Raw genomic sequence first — 18751 nt, 5'->3', positions numbered from 1 at the left:
CTGTTTGTGAGCGGCAGATCAAGAAGAGCATGGGCCCTAGTTGCTGTATTGCCCTCGCAACAGATGTCAGGATGGTTGAAGTCCCCCATGAGAAACAGGTCCTGTTATTGAGAAACTTCCACCAACTGTTTGAAGAAAGCCTCATTTGCTACTTCCTCCTGGTCTGGTGATCTGTAGCAAACTCCCACCATGATATCACCCTTGTTGCTTTCTCCTCTGACCCTAACCCAGAAACTCGATAGGCCTATCAAGTTTCTGCGTTAGGGTCAGGAGAAAGCAGTATGGAAGTGGAGATAGGCCTATCTCCAGTTTCATACTGGAGCTCTGAGTAATCATATGGCTCTTTTTACAAATAAAGTGCGACACCTCCTCTTCTCCTCCCCTGCCTGTTCTTCCTGAACAATTTATACCCATACGTGACAGTGCTCCAACTGTGTGAGCTCTCTCATGAAGTCTCCGTTATTCCAATTACATCATATTTCTGGGACTGCAAAAACTTCCAATTCTTCCTGCTTGTTTCTCAGGCTCCATGCATTCATTTACAAGCACTTAAGAGAACTAGTCGATTACTCCGATTTCTCAGGAAAAATGCAAACACCTTCCTTGTTGCCCCCTCATTATCATCATCATCCTCACCTTTATTATTGTTTTGGGGTTTTTTGTTCCCCAAAGACTGGCAGTAGAAGCCTACCAAGAAAATGATCAAGAAATGATCCTCCAGTAGACAGACATGGCTTAAGACATTTTCTAGCCATTAGTGACTCTTTGCCAAGTGCATGGATTTTTTGGTTTACCACTGTGTGGAACTATCCCTTCATAAGCATATGTACAAAGGGGCCTAGCCACCTAATTCCAGGTTCTCAATTTCACTCTGGGGGTCAGGCACTCAAGTCTTTTATTGGATCTATTCCATGCTTGAAGTCCTTAGAACTCATATAGTGCCAGGCTCTATCCCAGCATCATGTATTTATTATTTGTTTACTCCCCTTAAAGACTCAGGGGGGTTTAAAATAAGAGAACACAACAACTTAGAAAAATGAGCAAGAGAACAAATCAGCTGAAAAGGCAACTAAAATATCAGAATAAAACAAAAAAAACCCTAACCAGCGCCCTTATCTAGTTTTGTTTGCTAAATGCCTGCTCAAATAAGGTCTTGCAGTGCTGCTGAAAGATGTCCAGGCTTAGGCAGGCCTCAAGAAGGAGCAAGTTTCTGAGCTGAGGAGTGACTGCCAAGAAGTACGTTGTGCACCTTTCCACCAAGCAAGCTTGGCACATTGATGGCACTTGGAGGTTAGCTAACCTCAGCAATCAGTAGGTTAGTAGTCAGGGCTTTCACCCAAGAGGAAGGGACCCTGTATTCCAGGCCACACTCCAAAGCCTATCTACACATTTTATCCACTAACCCCAGCAATGACTGGACTGTTGTATGAAGTGGCATGGGAGGATTGGAACCACACCTATCCACAGCCTCATCCTCACCTTGCATTTTAAAATGATATTATCACTGCATTAATTTTTATTTATGTATTTTTAAGGGTACAGTCATCTGCATGTGGTGCACATTCTAGGCTGCAAATCCAGGGAACCTCAGGGAGGAAAAAAGTTTCTTACAGACAGATCTTAGTAAGCAGCCTTGGCCCCAGAATGAGGTAAAACAATCCTAAGATCAGCATTGCTCTGTTGGATAGTTTTGGTCTCATCATTTTGAGTTTAACCTTCCTCATACACTATAGGTACCTAAAAAAGTGCCTAACTGAAGGCTCCAGATTCCACTCCACGCAGGGCTGGATTCATGTATAGGCAACCGAGGCACGTGCCTAAGGCCTTAAGTGAAGAAGGGGTTCACTTATGCTTATTTTGCCACAGCAGTACCGCCCCGCTCCTTTTATAGGAAGATAATATTCTTGCCCAAAACAGAGTCCTCCTTACCATACTAGAGAGAACTTGGAGCCAGAAGGTTTTGGTGGGGGACGGGGGAAGTAGAGGGAGGAGTGGGTATTCTTTTCCTAAATTGAATGCAATTTCTGCAAGTACATTAGTACATGTCTAGAAATGCTCATATCCTACAAAGATGTATTTCTGTGCTTACAAGTCAAACACATGAATGCATTTGGGTAACTTAGAATTCTTTTCATTTCAAAGACTAGGGTTATGAGAATTCAGGTAAAGCTTTGAAATTGTTTTAATTTTTTTTTTATATATATGAATTTTTTTTTTTTTTTTTTTACAGGTGTGTCATTCCCCCCCCATTGGGTGCGGGGGGGAGGGGGGTGGGGAGGAAATCAGCAACTTGAAAACTGGGAGAAAACAGAATGTTAATGAGATTCAGAAAAAAAAAAAAAAAGAAGTTGGCAAGTATTTATTAATGTACCAAATCATGTAGTATTTAAGCCACAAGTTTTACAAGTTTAATGTTATGTGGTCTAAACAGAGATATTTCAGAATAATAAATAGGGCATAAAGATTGTACATTCTTCATCACAGACTTGTTAAAGCTATTAAAGTTATTAAAAGGAAATGATATAATCTATGAAATGTTTCACAAGAATGAGCCTTTGAATAACTGCCATACTGAGGGCTGTACAGGCAAGAGGCAGTGGGCAGAGACATCCTGTGAAAACTCCAGTAAATTTACTTTAAAAAGGAAGTACAAGTTTCAAGAACAGAAAGTAAGAAGTACAGAAAGACAACTGAGGGAAATGATACCAAAAGTTACACGAGTTAAACATTTCAAACCTAGCTCAAAACCTAGCTTTCCTGATTTTCAGCAGGCCTTCCTACTTTTGCCAAAATAAGTGATTTCTTATAATAAACTGTCTCCAACACCTGGTTCTGATCTCTTCCCCCCCCCCCCTCCCCATCCCAATACCCCCTGCTAATTCCAGTAAAATTTCAAGTCTCAGACAACTGCTGGCCCTTACCCACCTTCTCAAAATAATCCCAGATTTCCTGCCTCCCTCCATAACACTCAGACTTGATGTTTCTTCTCCCATAAGCCTCCAACAGGCTCCTCCAACCTTACCCAACTCCTTATTATATCTTATACTCCACTGGTGTTTCCCAAGCTTTACAGTCAACCCCTTAAATCAAACCTGTCCAACTCTATTATAACTGCTTGTGGCTCCCTTGGACTTCTCTTCTGAGCGGTGCAGGAGGAGGAATAGAATCCTTCCATGCAGACACTGTACATTACATGGATAAAGTTTCATAGCATAAGTTCACACACAAAGCTCCACAAAACGGAGTTATAGATTTCTCTATCAAAGCATTGTTTAGCATGCTAGTGGGACACATGGTATGGAAGGTGCCTTCTCAGTCACTTTGTTCAGTGCTCTAAAAGTCACAGATATCTATATAAAAAACATTTGCCCAAGAGAATCTACAAGATATTGACACTACCACCTCTAGCAGACCCCTAAAGAATTATCGGGGGGAAAAAAAGTGGGGATGAGGAAAAGGAGGGGCAATGATTTCACATAGGAGGAGTAGGAGAGAAAGAAGTACCACTGGTGTCTTGGGTCTCTGCAATGACAGGGAGTTAATTATCTCAATTATGTTCCAATACTTCCTGGACAGTGTCCTATACTACAGAAGAACACACACAAAAAAAAATCACAGTCTTTGTCGATGCGGCCTGGGAAAAAATTATTTCCCGAACTCAAATCTAGCTACTAGTTTAACTCTGAGTACATGAGCAAGATCCATAAACCAAGCACCCAAAATGTTTCTAAACCATTCTGAGTACCAGTACATCCCAGCCAACATCACTGTTCCAGAAGATAATGAAAAACAAAAACGCCCTCAAGTTTTAACTGGGTTTATGATTATGGAAGCTGCACACTTGTGCGGCCCTGAAGTTTTGCTGCTATTAACATGGAGTCCCACCAGCACAACCAATTCCACTGCTTTTCTAATCTTTTGCAATTTGGTGATGCCTAAAGGATCCTAGAAAACTAAGTCACATTAGGTAGACGTTGTACACAATGCCCAAAATAGACAATCCTTTTCTTGGAGCTTTTTAGCTAGATAGACAAAATGCACACTAAACCAAGAGAAAGGAAACATCTTCACCCTTCCAGAGTTGGGGAACAGAAGTACTGAGTGTCTAAGCCTCTGGCAAGTCTGGGACCCAAATACAAATCTTCTAACTTTGCAAAAGCATCGTTCTGTTTTGACAACAGGACTAACTGCACATGTTGAAGTGTCCTTTCAAATATTTCTAAGATTTAATACATAACTGTGTATTACGTACAATAACAATACTAAGCATACTATTTAAAATATTCAGGATAAGTAGACAAGGTTCCTTGGGTGAATTTGATATCTTTTATTAGACCAACCCAAATGGTTGGAGAATAGTTATTAAGCAAGCTTTCGGGTTCAAAAACCCTTCGTCAGGCTAAGGATGCTGCAGCAGTTGCTGCGTGCTCTTCCTGGATGGAATGAAAAGTAAAGAAGACAGGGGCTGGGCTGGGGAGTCAGTTGCCAGGCAGATTGTAATGTATCAAAAACCCAATGTCTGTGTTTAGTCCCTGATCTCTAGTATCCAGCAGGTTGATGAAATGGAGCTCATAGGCTCGTCTCTGGGATGCGTTGTGTAAATTTCCCTTGAGGATCAGGACTGAGAGATTGGAGAGAGTGGCCCTCCTGTGAGAAATGTGCCCCCACCGGTAATTGGGTGTTTCTGTCTTTGATGGATTTCCGGTGTGCATTCATTCTAGTGCGCAGTTGTTGTCTGGTCTCTCCTATATATCTTCCATCAGGGCATTTGGTGCATTGGATGAGGTATATTACATTTCTGGAGGTGCAGCTGTAAGATCCTGGGATGCTGATGGCTCTGTTGTGGGGTGTAGTAATAGTGGGGCTGGTGGAGATGTGGGGGCAGGTTTTGCATTTCTTGTCATGGCACGGTTTGGATCCTTTTGGTGTGTTCTGGGGCTGAGGAAGTTTGCTTCTTGTGATGAGGTTGGTGAGGTTCGGTGCTTGTCTGAAGGCTAGGATGGGTGGCTCTGGGAAGATTTTTTTAAGAATAGGGTCTTTTTCTAATATGGGTTGCAATTTTTTGAGGATTTTCTGTACAGGTTCAAGGGATGGGTGATACGTCATAACCAGCGGTGTGCGATTTGTGGGTGTTTTTCTTCTGTACTGCAGCAGTTCTTCACGTGGTATCCAGGTGGCTCTTTCAAACGTGCGATCTACCTCTCTGGAGGAGTGTCCTTGCTGGGTGAAAGCCTTTTTAAGATTGGTGAGGTGGCAATCCCGGGTGTTCTCTTCAATACAGATGCAGTGGTATCTGAGGGCTTGGCTGTATATCACAGCTTTTTGGTGTGTTTTGGGTGATTGCTGGTTTTGTGCAGATATGTGTGTTGGTCTGTGGGTTTCTTGTATACTGTGGTCTGTATTTTACCCTTCTGGATACTGATCATTGTGTCTAAAAAGGGGATGTTGGTGCTGGAGTATTCTAAAGGAAGTCGGATGGAGGGATGGTGACTGTTGAATTTCTGGTGGAACTCAATTAGAGATTCCTGGTTCTCACTCCAAATGATGAAGATGTCATGGATATATCGTAAGTACAGCAAGGGTTTGATGGTGCAGTTCTTGAGGAAATCTTCTTCCAGGTGGCTCATAAAAAGGTTGGCATACTGTGGGGCCATTTTAGTGCCCACAGCTGTTCCCATCATCTGGAGGACGTGTTATTAAAGGTGAAATTGTTGTGTGTGAGGGTGAAGTGTATAAGCTCAGCGATATCTTTGGGTCTGTATTCTGGGTTGTAATCTTGTTCCTGTAGATATGCAAGGCAGGCATGGATGCCATCCTGGTGTGGGATGTTGGTGTATAGGCTGGTAACGTCCATGGTGGGTAGGAGTGTGTTGCTAGGAAGGTGATCTATGTTTTTAAGTTTCCGTAGCAAGTCTGTGGTGTGTTGGACAAAACTTGCTCTGTGGGTGACAAGCGGTTTTAGGATGGATTCAACAAAACCTGATATTTCTTCAGTTAGGGTCCCATGGTTGGATATGATAACTAGTACATTTCAGCAGTTGAGAGATTCTTCACAATGAAGAAATGAAAGGACTTTTAGAGCATAGCATCATTTCAGTGAACAGGACTCCACCTATTGGTGAGGAGCTGTTCTCTGCAGATGATAAACACCCACAAATTCAAAAAAAAAAAAAAAAAAAAATCATGAAGGCTTTGTTTGTTCTAGGAAATGTTTTAGGTATGGCTTCCGACTTACGGAAATGCCTTTTATTCTGCAAGTGTGTTGCTTCCAAAAAGAGAACACAAAGTTAGAAAAAAAAAAAAAAGAGAAACCCACTCATCCAGAAAGATGGGTAACATTTACAATTACACCAAAAGCATTGGCTGTACTCAAGTATCTCCACTGGTTTTGGTCTTTTGTATCTCCACAAAGCAGGACAAACGGATAAAAAAAAAAAAAAGATTGCAGCAGAGAATCTGGTCAATTAACTTTGGCTAATAATCACATGAAATTAATTTTATTCTATTATTGCCTAGCTTCATTCTGTTTTGTTTAAGAGAAATCTTTTGAGCCTGAAAGAATTCAATGTTTTCTTCGCAAAAATTCCCTTAGTGGCAGCAGTAAGTGAACCAAACAGCCTCCTTCTGGTCTGTTAGCCAGAGACAGTCAGGCTGTGTACAGGTATACATTTCTAGTGGTGGAAAAGTCAGGTTTTGGATTCAGCCCTTTAAAAATAATGCACTTACAAAAAATGCAGTCCTCAGATGCTAAAATAAATAAATAAATAAATAAATAAAAATGGATGGTTAAAAAAAAAAGGAGAGCTAAGTTATTAGTGACTTATGGCAGCTCCAGCCACACTGAAGAATCCCTTGTAAACTGTATCAGTTTATTCTTAAAACTAAATGGGGTTGGATGTTCATGATGCAAAGCAAGCTCCTGCTCAGGATTCACAAAATGAATCTCTCAAGTGATCTTACCAAGTCTGATTGAGGATGGGATAAAAGTCTCGGCGAGTATGGTTTTGGTCACAAGACACTTTATAGAAAGCAGTATACTTCTCTTTCATTCCATAGTCCCCAACTCTCAGTGGATCAAAATAAAGTAAGGAAAAAAGGAGAATCTATTTGAATAACACAGGTATTCTAGTTGACAGTTAAGAGAAACACAAATCTTCTACAGGTCCTTTTGATGGAATCTGTCCTGAAATTGTACTAGACATTTATATTTTGACTTTTTAAATTCAAAATAGTATTGCGTAAAAAAAATGCAACAATGTCATATGTGATAGTAAGAATATTATTAGTATTTAAAGTTTTACCCCGGCTACAGCTTCACCCTGGTTGAGAATCATTTTAAAACTAATAGTGTTCAACATTTTGGCCCTGTGGGCCAGATAAATGGTGTGGGGCCAGATGAGTCCCTGGAGTCTGGCACTGTCCCTTCCCTGCCACGTGCGCCACGTAGCAACGTACAATGGGTCTCCGGCACCTGGCAGCCAATGTTTGCATTTGCACCCCCCTCCGTCCTTCTTGCAGCAATACACACTGTGCAATAAGAACTCTGATGGGCCTGGGGGCTATGCCCCCCCCAGCCCGCTGTCCGGCCACCACTGGTACCAGTGGGTACTGGTGGCCTAGCCCCAGCCTCCCGCCACCCTTCTACCCCATGTCCTAGGATTGGGTCCTGGGGGTTCAGCACCACCCCTTCCCCTCATTGCACATCAGGATTGCATACTGGGGCTCATCATCACTTCCTCCCAGCTCCCCATATTAGCATCAGGCCTTGGGGCCTGGTGCCACCCTCACCTGATCCAGGACACTGGGTGGTGGTACTGCTCCCTTGCTGTCAAATCTCTCTGTGCAATGGACCCAGCACCCAATCCCAATTTCAGGACCTGGGGGAGCCCTACAGGCCAGATGATGACATAGCAGCATGGGCTGCATCTGGCCTGTGGGTCAGAGGTTGAACATGCCTTTTCTAATTTTAGTGACTCAGTGTTTAGGTAGAATAGCGAGCACAAGACAGAGGTACAATTGAAATGCAGAGCTTTGCAATATTCAATCCAGTGGGAATTAGACACCTAATTCCCTTAGACTCTTTTGGAAATCTTGGTCTATAGCCAAAAGAAAAACAACAAAAATCTTCATTATTTTTTGGAAGGTATGTGCATATTTACAACCATAGTATACACACACAGACACACGTAAAAATGCATGTACACAAACATGAATATTTATGAACGTTTAGAGAATAGCTAAATGACCACAGTTTTAAAACATCTTTCCTTTTTACTAGTAGGTTTACAGTACTAGTGAAAGTGCAATTTATAATGGCTACATACTATTCTAATTTATCACCATCTCCATCTTTATTATAGCAAGTTGTAGCTGTTCAAATTAATCATTTTAACAGTTTTTAAGCTGCGACTTCTATATATGGTTATAGATAGATCATTAATAATTTACTGTTTACTTAGACCCTAATGTAAAAATCTAGAAAGATGTATGTTAATATCTTTCTAGCCTATAGACTCAAACAGAACAATTTGTTTAGTCTTTGTTAAGTTCTAAAATTTAAAAATTCCAGCCTGTGTTATGCACACAGAATTTTTTTCTGTTACCTGGAAATAAGTGTACCTGAACAGGTAAAATATTGAAAGAAGGAAGTGTTTCACTTTGCATCAGCAAAGTGGGCAGGTCAGAGGTTTCCCAAGGTGTGTGAAGAACACTTAAAAGGGACTTGGGATAGCTGATAGAATGGGACATCAGAAGTACTCCAGAATTGTCAGATCAAGAACTGAACTTATCCTAAAGGTAGGATCCTTTGATTATAATATACATTTTAAGAATAATTTATGTATGACTTACATTTCTTTTACTAGTATGATGCCTGCTGATCCCCAAGGCATACAATGCATCTTTCTAAAAGAAAGCATTAAATTCTAAACTGATGTTTGCCTTTAAAAAAAAAAATAAACAGCAAAAAGCAAAAAAGCCAAAGCTGATGTTTAAATACAGAATTTAAGATTAATAATTTATCCCTAGTCACTTTTCAGTTTTGCTGCGTAGTATATTTGACTGCAATATGTTCTTAATAAGCTTCACTGTTTCAGCAAGTTACAGAAAGACCGGGGGGGGGGGGGGGGGGGGGGGGGACAGGAAAAACAAACCAGAAACATTTTTAAGTCATTATCAAAGGATTAAGTGAAACATGTGAGTTATCTGTAACTAACAATTAGTGGTGTGACCAATACATACTGAATAGTACAATTAAATATTGTATTCAATTGTGTTATTACATTTTTTTTTGAAGTTGCACACATTCAGTGTAGACCAGCATTACAACAACAGACATTTAAACCTATTATACTTTAAAAGGTCCAGATTCTGTTTGGTATATTTTAATGGACTAGATTGTCAGCTAGTTTAAATGCTCACAAATGCATTGACTTTATGAAGCTGCGCCCATTTATAGTGTAGGACCTCTCCTCAGCTAACAGGACAAATATAGAGTACAGCACAAAGGAGTCAAATCACAACTCATTGCTTTTTACTAAAAAAAGCAAACTAACCCAATTAGTTTTTCTTGTAAGTTGCAGAGTCTGATGGCTCAAATTTTACTTTCTAGTGCTAGAAAATGTACTACTGCTTCAGGAGTCTACTGTTTCTGATCACTGCCTGCCTTATTGCTACATCCCGTGGTGATCGTAGAAGTAATGGGCACCGCTGCCTTGAAAGCATCCAATGGAATGAACTTTTGAAGGATATTGAGAAATTGGTATGTAGTACTTCTTACTATCCATGTTTAAAGTTTCATGAATAAGATTCCCCCTAAAAAACCATGATGATTGATTAAATCAACAAAATAAAACAGCCATTGACCAAATTTCTGCTCTGCCTCCTTGCCTCCTGGAAGAAACGCACAACCCCCCCCACTAAAAAGTGGTACACTCACTGTGCTGAATAGGTGGCATGTGTGCGCCTTCTCCCACCAGGAAGACCTTCACGTCTCCACATGCTTAGGCCATGTACAGATATTCAGTTTTTCCTCAGAGTGACTACCCTCCCAGGAGAAACCACTAGTGTACAGATGTTCAGAATTTTCCTCCTAGATCAAAAGTAGATGCTCCAGGAGAAAAGAAATAACCCTGAGAACAACCAAGGTTAAATCATTCCCAGGACAGTGAACATCTGTACATGTTCTCTTTTGAGAGAAGCCACAGCACAGTCCTACAGCATCCCAGGGTGCTTTGCTTCCACTTCTTCCTCCCCACCTGGAGACAGCGTGTTGATTGCTGGATCCTGCTGATCAGGGGAAGAACACACCCCCTTCACAACACCATGTTGTGCTGCAGGGACAGACAAGCCAACTAGGCTGCCTGAGTCAGCCAATCGGATCTTGTCCAGGTAGGTTGAGAGCCTACTGAGCACACGAAGGTGTGTACACAAGGCTCCCCAGCTACATTATGTCTGTTCTGCAAGCTCTCTGTTCTCAGAAACTCAGCATTCAAATGTCTGTTCAGGTGTCACGGGACAAGTTTTTCTACCAGGAAAACAAATCTGGGAGAATTCTTCCAGATTCTTTGAATACATGAGCACATGTACAGCCTTAGAAATCACAAGTGTTATGGTTCTATGACCCATGGAAACTTCCTTCTATTGAAACAATGAACCAGGACTTCCATGTTGGCAGGTGGACCCATGGTCCTTTTTAAAAGGAAGCAGCCATGATGCTGGGGGCAGAACCAGTCTAGAGGCTAATCAAATTTATTTTGGAAACTTAGTGCAGGAATGACATCTCTTTTTCCCAGTTGGGCTACTCTCCCATTGAACTGAACCTTCCTACCACCTATCCCCGTGTAGACTTCAAGTCTCATGAAGCAGTCAGGTGGAAGGAGAGCACAAAAGATTAAAAAAAATAAATAAATAAATAAATAAAAAAAGTTACTCAGAAAGATAATTTTGCCATTTTATGCTGAGATCTGTTCAAAATGAGTCTTTTTGCATGCAGTCTTGCAGACAGCCATTTTGGTACTGAAACTGATCACATGACAGTGGAGTCTGTTGCACTCAAGTATTTGAGCAACCATTAATTTTTTATTATAAGAACAAACAACATGAAATGACTATCCTCATTTTTTCCCCTTTAAGAATGTAGGAGGATTTTCTCTCGACTGCAGGGATGTGGATAACAGAGATCTGTGCCAGCCAGAACAGATGATAAAAAAAGTAAGTTGTAACAATATTTGCTGTGATGTCATTATTGTGTAGTAACTCAAGAGTACATTCTGGAGTTAGCAGTAAACAGTTTACATCATAGGTTAAACTCTGTTAAGCTAACTTTAAACAGACAGAGTGAACATGATTTTATCCAAAAAGGCTAATATTAAAGCAAGTTATAGTTTGAGAACCAGAAGGATAGAAGTAGAGGTTCACCATTCATCCGTAGAAAGTCCAAATGATCATGCAATACGAGAGGAAAGCATGCTATCACTTAAGTCTCTATTCTGAGCACTGTACTAGTAGTACAAATCTGATACATTAAGAATACCACTTCCTGGGGACACCTATAAATCAAAGAGTTGACCCAATACTACCTTACTTAGGATTATGTTGCATCCCAAGAACTAGCACAAGATGTTATGGTTTAGGATCAGCTTGAATTAGTTTTATAATTAAGGCTTATTACAAACAAGGAGATTTCCAGTTGGCACCACAATCAACACCTCCCAGTAATTATAGACTAGGGTTCTCAACCTCCTTAGACTCAAGTCACCCCTTAGTTTTCACTTGTTCCCTGACTACAGAAAAAGAGAAATTCTGCTGCTGCAAACAACTCTGATAGTCCACGACAGCTTGGAATGTTTTGACACGATGGATTCTTATTCAAAAATCTCTAGCTTTATCTTGTGGTTCATGTATATACATTTGCACACCTAAAAGCCAATATATTGCATGGAAAATGGTCTTGTGGAATTCAGAGGTGCTGTGAATCAGTGGTCTACACTGTCTGATCCAATGCCTTGTAGAGATATTGAACTAACTCGAGTACTGAAAAGTAGCACAGTTACTTTTGTGGCACTCCATTCAGGCTAATTTACTTTGGCAAGGTAGATGCAGTTCACCATTTCCTGGATGATTAGGTGTAGTGGTAAATTCACTGATGAGAGACTTGAAGACAGGTCAACAGCTTAATCTTTTATACCCAAAGCATACACACACACATATATCCCAGTGCCCACCTGCATGCCCATTTCAGGGGAATAGAAATGTTTATCCACTGCCAGTCACAAGTCCTTTCTGGTGCTTCCTATGTTTGCTCCCAATTCTGCTCTGATCAAGCCCATGCATATATACACTTAACTGTGACAAGCATCTTCTAATTGACTGCTTTGAGGTTTGTTCATTTTTGGGGTTGTTTGGTGTTTTGTTTTGGGGGGGGGGGGGGAAGGGAGGAGGTTGGGGTTTTTTTGTTTTGTTTTAGCTTTTAGCCAAGACCATTAGCACTAGACTGAACCACATCTACCCTTCTCCTGAAAAGGTGTCAATTAGCTAAAATTTACACCCTTGTGAGTCTGAATGGAGAATTCATTATCAAAATCTTGTTTCCCTTCTTCTCATTGTATGCTCTTCCCCAATAAGGATACTTCTTTGTTTTCTTTCTTATCTAAGACAATTAAGAAGGTAAAACAATTACAGCAGAAATTGCATCTGATATATCTGGTTACATCAATCACTACTTATCCCGACATTCTCATGATGAAACTACAGTAGCGCCTGTTCTGATTATTTAGCTCAGGGCCTTCTTGCAGGCTGTTCCTGTTGGATATTTTGCTAGATCTCAATTGCAGATTACATTACTTGTTTAGGTGAACATTTTAATCTTTTTGGCATATAACAGGACCTGTTATAACATTTGGAAAGGTTCACTCAAAAGCAGAATATAGTGCCCTTTGCTTTAGTTGTGCTTCTACAACTAGGCCAACCCCTCTAACAAATAGCCAATGCTGGCAACACACATATGTATGAAGCTATTGACATTAGTGGAAGTTCATAAACGGAGTTATTCTAGATTTGTGAGGTGACAGATTTAGATCCCAAATTTCTTAAATGTAGATTTAATTCTGCTCCCACTCAAACTAATAGAAATTGCCATGGACTTCAGTTTTAGCACAAATTAGATTTTATGTGGATAAAATTGATTCAGATGTTATAGTCACATGTACTTAAGGTTTTTTAAAATATAATATATGAAGCTAAATACTGTTGCTGTTCCTCTGGCCACCGTAGGTTAGACACAGTAATGCAGCCATTGTTCAAATACTCCATGAAATTGCCGAGCTTTTTGATTCAGAAGAGGTTCCTTTTCCCAGTACAAGCATTTTTGTAAAGGGAATGTATGAGACTCGTGACCAGCTCAAGACTTGTGTAAGTATAGACCATTTTACTTCTATTGCATCTCCAACCACAAATGTTCATTGTAAATTTACCTGGTAATGTAAATAATTTTTTTAGGTTAGAAGATATTTTCAAACAAGAGGGAAGCAACCAGGACTGAAATTGAAGGCATATGTAGAATGGGTGCTAGCACAAAGCTATTAAGACTTGACTGGTTTTACATTTGCTGTTTTAAGTTTCATGCATATATATTTTTAGACTTATTTTAGGCTCAAGGCCTGAATACATGACAAAGTCAGGGGTTTGTTTCCTCCTTATTTAAAAGATCCTACTACTTGTGAAAGCTATTAAGTGAAACAGGCCAGTAAGTGCCAACTCCAGACTCTGAACTAAGCACATGCTTAAATCCATTATCTATTCAACAAAGCACTAACATGCTTAAATTTAGTTAGGCCAGCCTGGGTAACATCCCACAAGAAATAGAAAGCTTAGGTCTATGGTTGTCTCTAGCAACTATATCTATCCTAATACTAGTTGTGGAGGTGACAAAGAGCACTGAAGTTACCAACCAGTGCCCAGAAAACCTTCTTCCTGTTGTTGTACAGGAAATCACAGGCCCCATCCTAGGCACCAGGATCATATGGCTTCTGTTGGCCATCAGGTCTTAGGTGACTGCTAAGAGTGGGATGAGATTTGCCTCTAAGAGAACTCATCAAAACATTCCACTTGTTTCCATATTTTCACTAGTATAATTATATACTGTCACTAGCATACTAAGCCTATTATACATTATAGTAAGTGATAAATACTGCCATTCTTCTGAAAATAATATCCTCAACCAAGGTAAGGATAACAAAACAAAAGCAAAAATTAAGTAATATAAAATCATGTCATTTGAATTCTGTATAAATATTTAAAATTTCCAAATCTTCAAGTCTACTCAATCTGAGATTTTCCCCCTTTTATAATCAACCAATCTAATGGCAGTTTTGAACGACTGCTACACAACTATTTTGATAGCTTTCACATTTTCCGAAATGAATCCTTTTAGAGAAGGGATATTCACACCTAAAAAATGACAAAGACATTATAATAGTAGCTTGTTATACTCCCTAGGGAGCTTTAGAGCTAGAGGAGGAGATCACTTTATTAATCAGCTAGCATATTTCAAGCAAAATGTTTTTCTAAGTGTTCAAGTTTATAACTGTTCATTTCTTTTCCTTTTAACAGCTACAATCAAATCTTTTTAACATTGGCCATGTATCCACAGTAAAAAAGTGCTTCAAAACAATGAATAGTTTTTTGATAAAAGTAAGTACGTTGAATAGTATATTTGCTTTAAAGTTAAGTTCTACAAAGTCTTAAAAAAAATTTTTTTTAAATAAAATAAAAGAGTTGTTCTTATTTACTCAAGTAGGCCCTCTGTCATTAAGATTCAAAACTAAACCTATTGGATTGTGCCATATTAACAAATGCTATGTAACTGCAAAAAGGGCATGTTGCAGCCCAAGGGCTTTTTTACTTACAATGCACCATTTTATTCTGACTTCTGAAAATGATGCAACTTCATTCACCCTTTTTGTAATCACCCACTGATCAGAAATAGACACCCATGGCTCAGTTTGAGCATCAACCAGCCTTTTATAGGACAAGTTGCATGCCAACCTAAGTTAATCCTCCTTTTGGATCTCTTTTTAGCTCTCTTTCACAAACCAAATTATTTTCAATGGCATTTCCTACACTTAATCTCAGTTCAGAGTTCAAAAGGCTTGAGAAAGTTTCAGCAATATCTCTTCATCTATTTTTGACATAGCATGCCTAAAAATAAAGTAAAAAATGTACAATGTCAGATCCCCACCTGATGTAAATCAGTGCAGCTTAATTAGTGCTACTTAGTGTTGTACCAATTTAGACCAACTGTTTGTGTTGGCCATAGTACTTACAAGCTTAATTATTCTTTCAGTTCAGAGCATAAATTTCTAATAAATATTTCTTCGGTATCTTTTTCTAAACAGTCAAATCATCACTGTGCTTGGCAGGAGATCCATGCACAATCCAGAGAGCTTCTTCAACGAATTGAAAATTACTCAGTTAGGAGAGAAGAAGTCCACTAGAAAGCTCAATCTGTTTTCTTCAGCTATGTTAAAAGCTTCTTTTCACATCAAGCTACAGTAGAAGACATTAATTTGTACAAAAAAGGTGTCTTGCACAGATTTATGTTTAAGTGTATTTACTACTTAATTTATTCACAGGAAGAAATGTTTTTAAAACTAGCTGTAGTAACTATAATATTAAAAGTCAAGTAACTGTGTCCTTGGGTATTTTTTTTTTTTTTTTAAACATGAAATTATAGTGGTCTTTAGAAAGTAACTCGCTATAGACCTAGCTCCATAAGCCAATGCCCATGCAGAACTTCCGTATTTCTTAAAAGCAAGCAGCAAACAAACAAACAAACAAACAAGCCCTAAAAGACCAGATTATCTTTTTAACACCTTATTGTGCAGTTTCATATTTACAATCTAAATACCTATACCCTCAGTGTGCTACAGTCAGGTCTCTACACTCTAGCTTTGTAGGAATGGCTTTAGAAATTTACCTCTGTAGGGGTACACAATTATTGAAGCAAACAGACATAAGCTTCTTGAAATTGTACAATGTAGCCATTCTTTGTTTTAAAGATCACAAGAGATAGACAGACAAAGTTAGAAATAATAAAATACTTACTCAGCATTCCAGATATCAGCCTTCTCACTACTGAAGAAAATTTTTCAACATGATCAAAGGCTACCAGGGCATTCAGAGATCCTTCTACTCATACCTGTCCTTCACATCTTAATACAATACCCCTTGAAACCAGCTGCTGCATTCTCAACAAATGAGGAGTGAATACCCCTTCCTCTTATAACTTCTCTTTGCCAAGTGATCCTTAATTAGACTCACCAGGTGGTTCATTACTTAGTAATACCCTCACCTGGGCAAAACCACTTGTCTTAGCCTGGTCACCTTTTTCAGCATATCAAGTGTATTGCCAAAGTAGGGCTATACTAGTATCAGTAGGTCTTTGCTGTTACCCAACCCAGACATAGCCTCGACTTTACCAAGGTTTACCCTGTCAATGTACCCCTGAAATTTAAAACATTAACTTTCCTGTTTTCTTTTTTCTTTTCAAAGATGGGGATACTTAAAAGAACTGTTTGTGAACTAGGGAAATGGTATTTCCAACATAAATGTATTTTGATGCATTTTATAGTGCTTCATAGCTTGACTTCCGGTGAGGGTACTGCTACTCTCTGATCATGCATAAGAAAGGGATTTGGAAAGAGAAAAGTAATACAAACACTTACTGAAGACAATGCAGATAGAAGGGATAGAAGGAGAGAGATAGGGTTAAATCAGGAGATCTTGAATAATGCTGATGAATAAACTAAACTTTGAAACAGGATTTAATGAAGTAAAGCAGTAGGATCAAAATACATGATTTATATCCATGAGAAGTGTTATTCTGGAATTAAGATCAAGATGATGATATAGCAGGACTGCCAAAAGTCAGCTGAAGGCCCAAAAATTAAGACACATTTGATGAGTAATAAACAGTTTTTTACCATCTCCTCCCTATGAAACCTGCCTATGTAGAAATTAAACATTTGGGAAATTGAGTTAGATTAGGATTATTATATTAATTTGTATCTGTCCATTCATTTTCTCTGCTAACATAAGTAGCTCACTTTAGGTTCCAATAAATTCACCAGTCATTGAGTGGTTTGTTACTGTGTTAAATATAAATACAGAAACAATAGTTTTGGAGTCATGCAAATAGAAATAAACAGAAAAAAGCAAAGAGATACATTGTACTTTAGATAGAGTATTTTATAAGTCTTCATCCAAGTGGTGAATGTATCATTTTTTTCACCTGTGCCATACAATTCCCCTACAACAGAAGGAGAAATGCTGGCAGAAGGCTAGCTTTGTTGCTTTGTATTTCTGTCAAGTAGGGAACAGAAAGCACAGAGCTGGAGGAACTGTTAACTCATCCTAATGTCCAGGTCTCACCGTTTTGTCTTCATTTTAACAGCACGACTCACTTTGAGGGTTGCTCTGACCTAAATATAGGTGAAAATGTACAACCATGCAAATATGTGATCCTTTCCCTCTCAGTTCAGAGAGAACCTTTACAAAACCTTTACAAAAATTTAGGTTGGTTAAGCACTGTGAGAATCTTATAGAGTTGCATGTGCTAATCAGAACATTATGAGACATAACTACAGCTTTCAAGTGCTAAACAATAATAGGAAGTTTAACTATGCCTGGTAAATGTCCCCAGTTAGGACAGCCTCTTAGGGCCAGATTCTATTCCACCTGTTAGGATGGCAGGGGTGGGCGAAATATGGCTGCAAGCTGGATCTGGCCTGCCAGGCACTTTCATCCCGCCTGCAGGTACCCACCAATGAATTGCACCCTACCCAGTCCTTCCACCCATGCAGGTGGGAGCAAGGCTCCCAGGTATATATACACCCCTCAACATACTCTATTGCCCCTTGCTCTTACCCTCATGGGCAGAAGGGCCCAGCCCAGCTAGCAGCTGCTTCCACACAGGACTGCTGCCACTGCTCCCCCCCGCCCCAGGGGACCTGTTTGGCGTCCCTGGCATCCCACTTGCTCAGGGCACCAGGTAGGAAAGCAATGGGGGCAGAGGCAGGAGGAGCTGCAGCTGGGTAGAAGCAGGGAGCGTGGGGCTGGGGCTGGCAGCAGTATGGAGCCCTCGCCCAATGGAGTGAGGAGTGCAGTCTGCCTGGCCGGCCTTTATTCATCCCTGCGCTGGAGCCGGCTGCCTTCCCTGCACCCTGCCCCACAGATCCTGGGACTCCACCAGAAGTGGATGGGAGCCCTGGCTCCTGCTTCCCTGCGGAGTCCCAGGACCTGTATGGCAGGGGGTGGGGAAGGCAGCTGACTCCAGTGCAAGGCTTCCCCTATGCCATGCGAGAGTGGGAGCTAGAGATATGTCACACAGAGCCTCCACAAAAGAGGCAGGTGTGGTAGGCTGTGCTCTTCACCCCCATGCATAGCACTAGCTAGAGCCTCATGCTGCCGGGTGCCAGAACCAGTGTGGGGCATGAGCATCCTGAGTGCTGCCACCTGCTGCTACTGCCAGCCGTGAGGGCTGCATGCCATGTGGAGGAGTGTGTGTGTGTGGGGGGGGTCCTCACACCCCACAAACCTCATACCCCCACACCCTGCCCCCACAACCCTCCCACATACACCCCCCAATGTACCCTATCCCCCCCCAAAACACACACACTGGCATACCCCTCAAACCCCCCCCCACACACACACACACACACACACACACATCCCCTACACCCCACCATACACA

General features: G+C 40.4%; 1 long non-coding RNA gene across 12 annotated transcripts in view; it reads right to left on the bottom strand.

Moving 5' to 3' along the window:
- LOC106740212 (uncharacterized) overlaps positions 1-18751 on the bottom strand; it is a 275315-nt gene that overhangs the window by 219899 nt on the left and 36665 nt on the right. For all 12 annotated transcript variants that reach the window (XR_009462707.1, XR_009462710.1, XR_009462708.1 and 9 more), the window contains one exon: positions 16105-17480. This is a non-coding gene — a long non-coding RNA (uncharacterized LOC106740212). The remainder of the gene's footprint in view (positions 1-16104; positions 17481-18751) is intronic.

This window comes from Alligator mississippiensis, chromosome 5, assembly GCF_030867095.1.
Source record: "Alligator mississippiensis isolate rAllMis1 chromosome 5, rAllMis1, whole genome shotgun sequence".
NCBI classification, from domain to species: Eukaryota; Metazoa; Chordata; order Crocodylia; family Alligatoridae; genus Alligator; species Alligator mississippiensis.
Note: the sequence above shows the minus strand (reverse complement) of the source record. Positions and strands in the feature narration are given on the sequence as shown.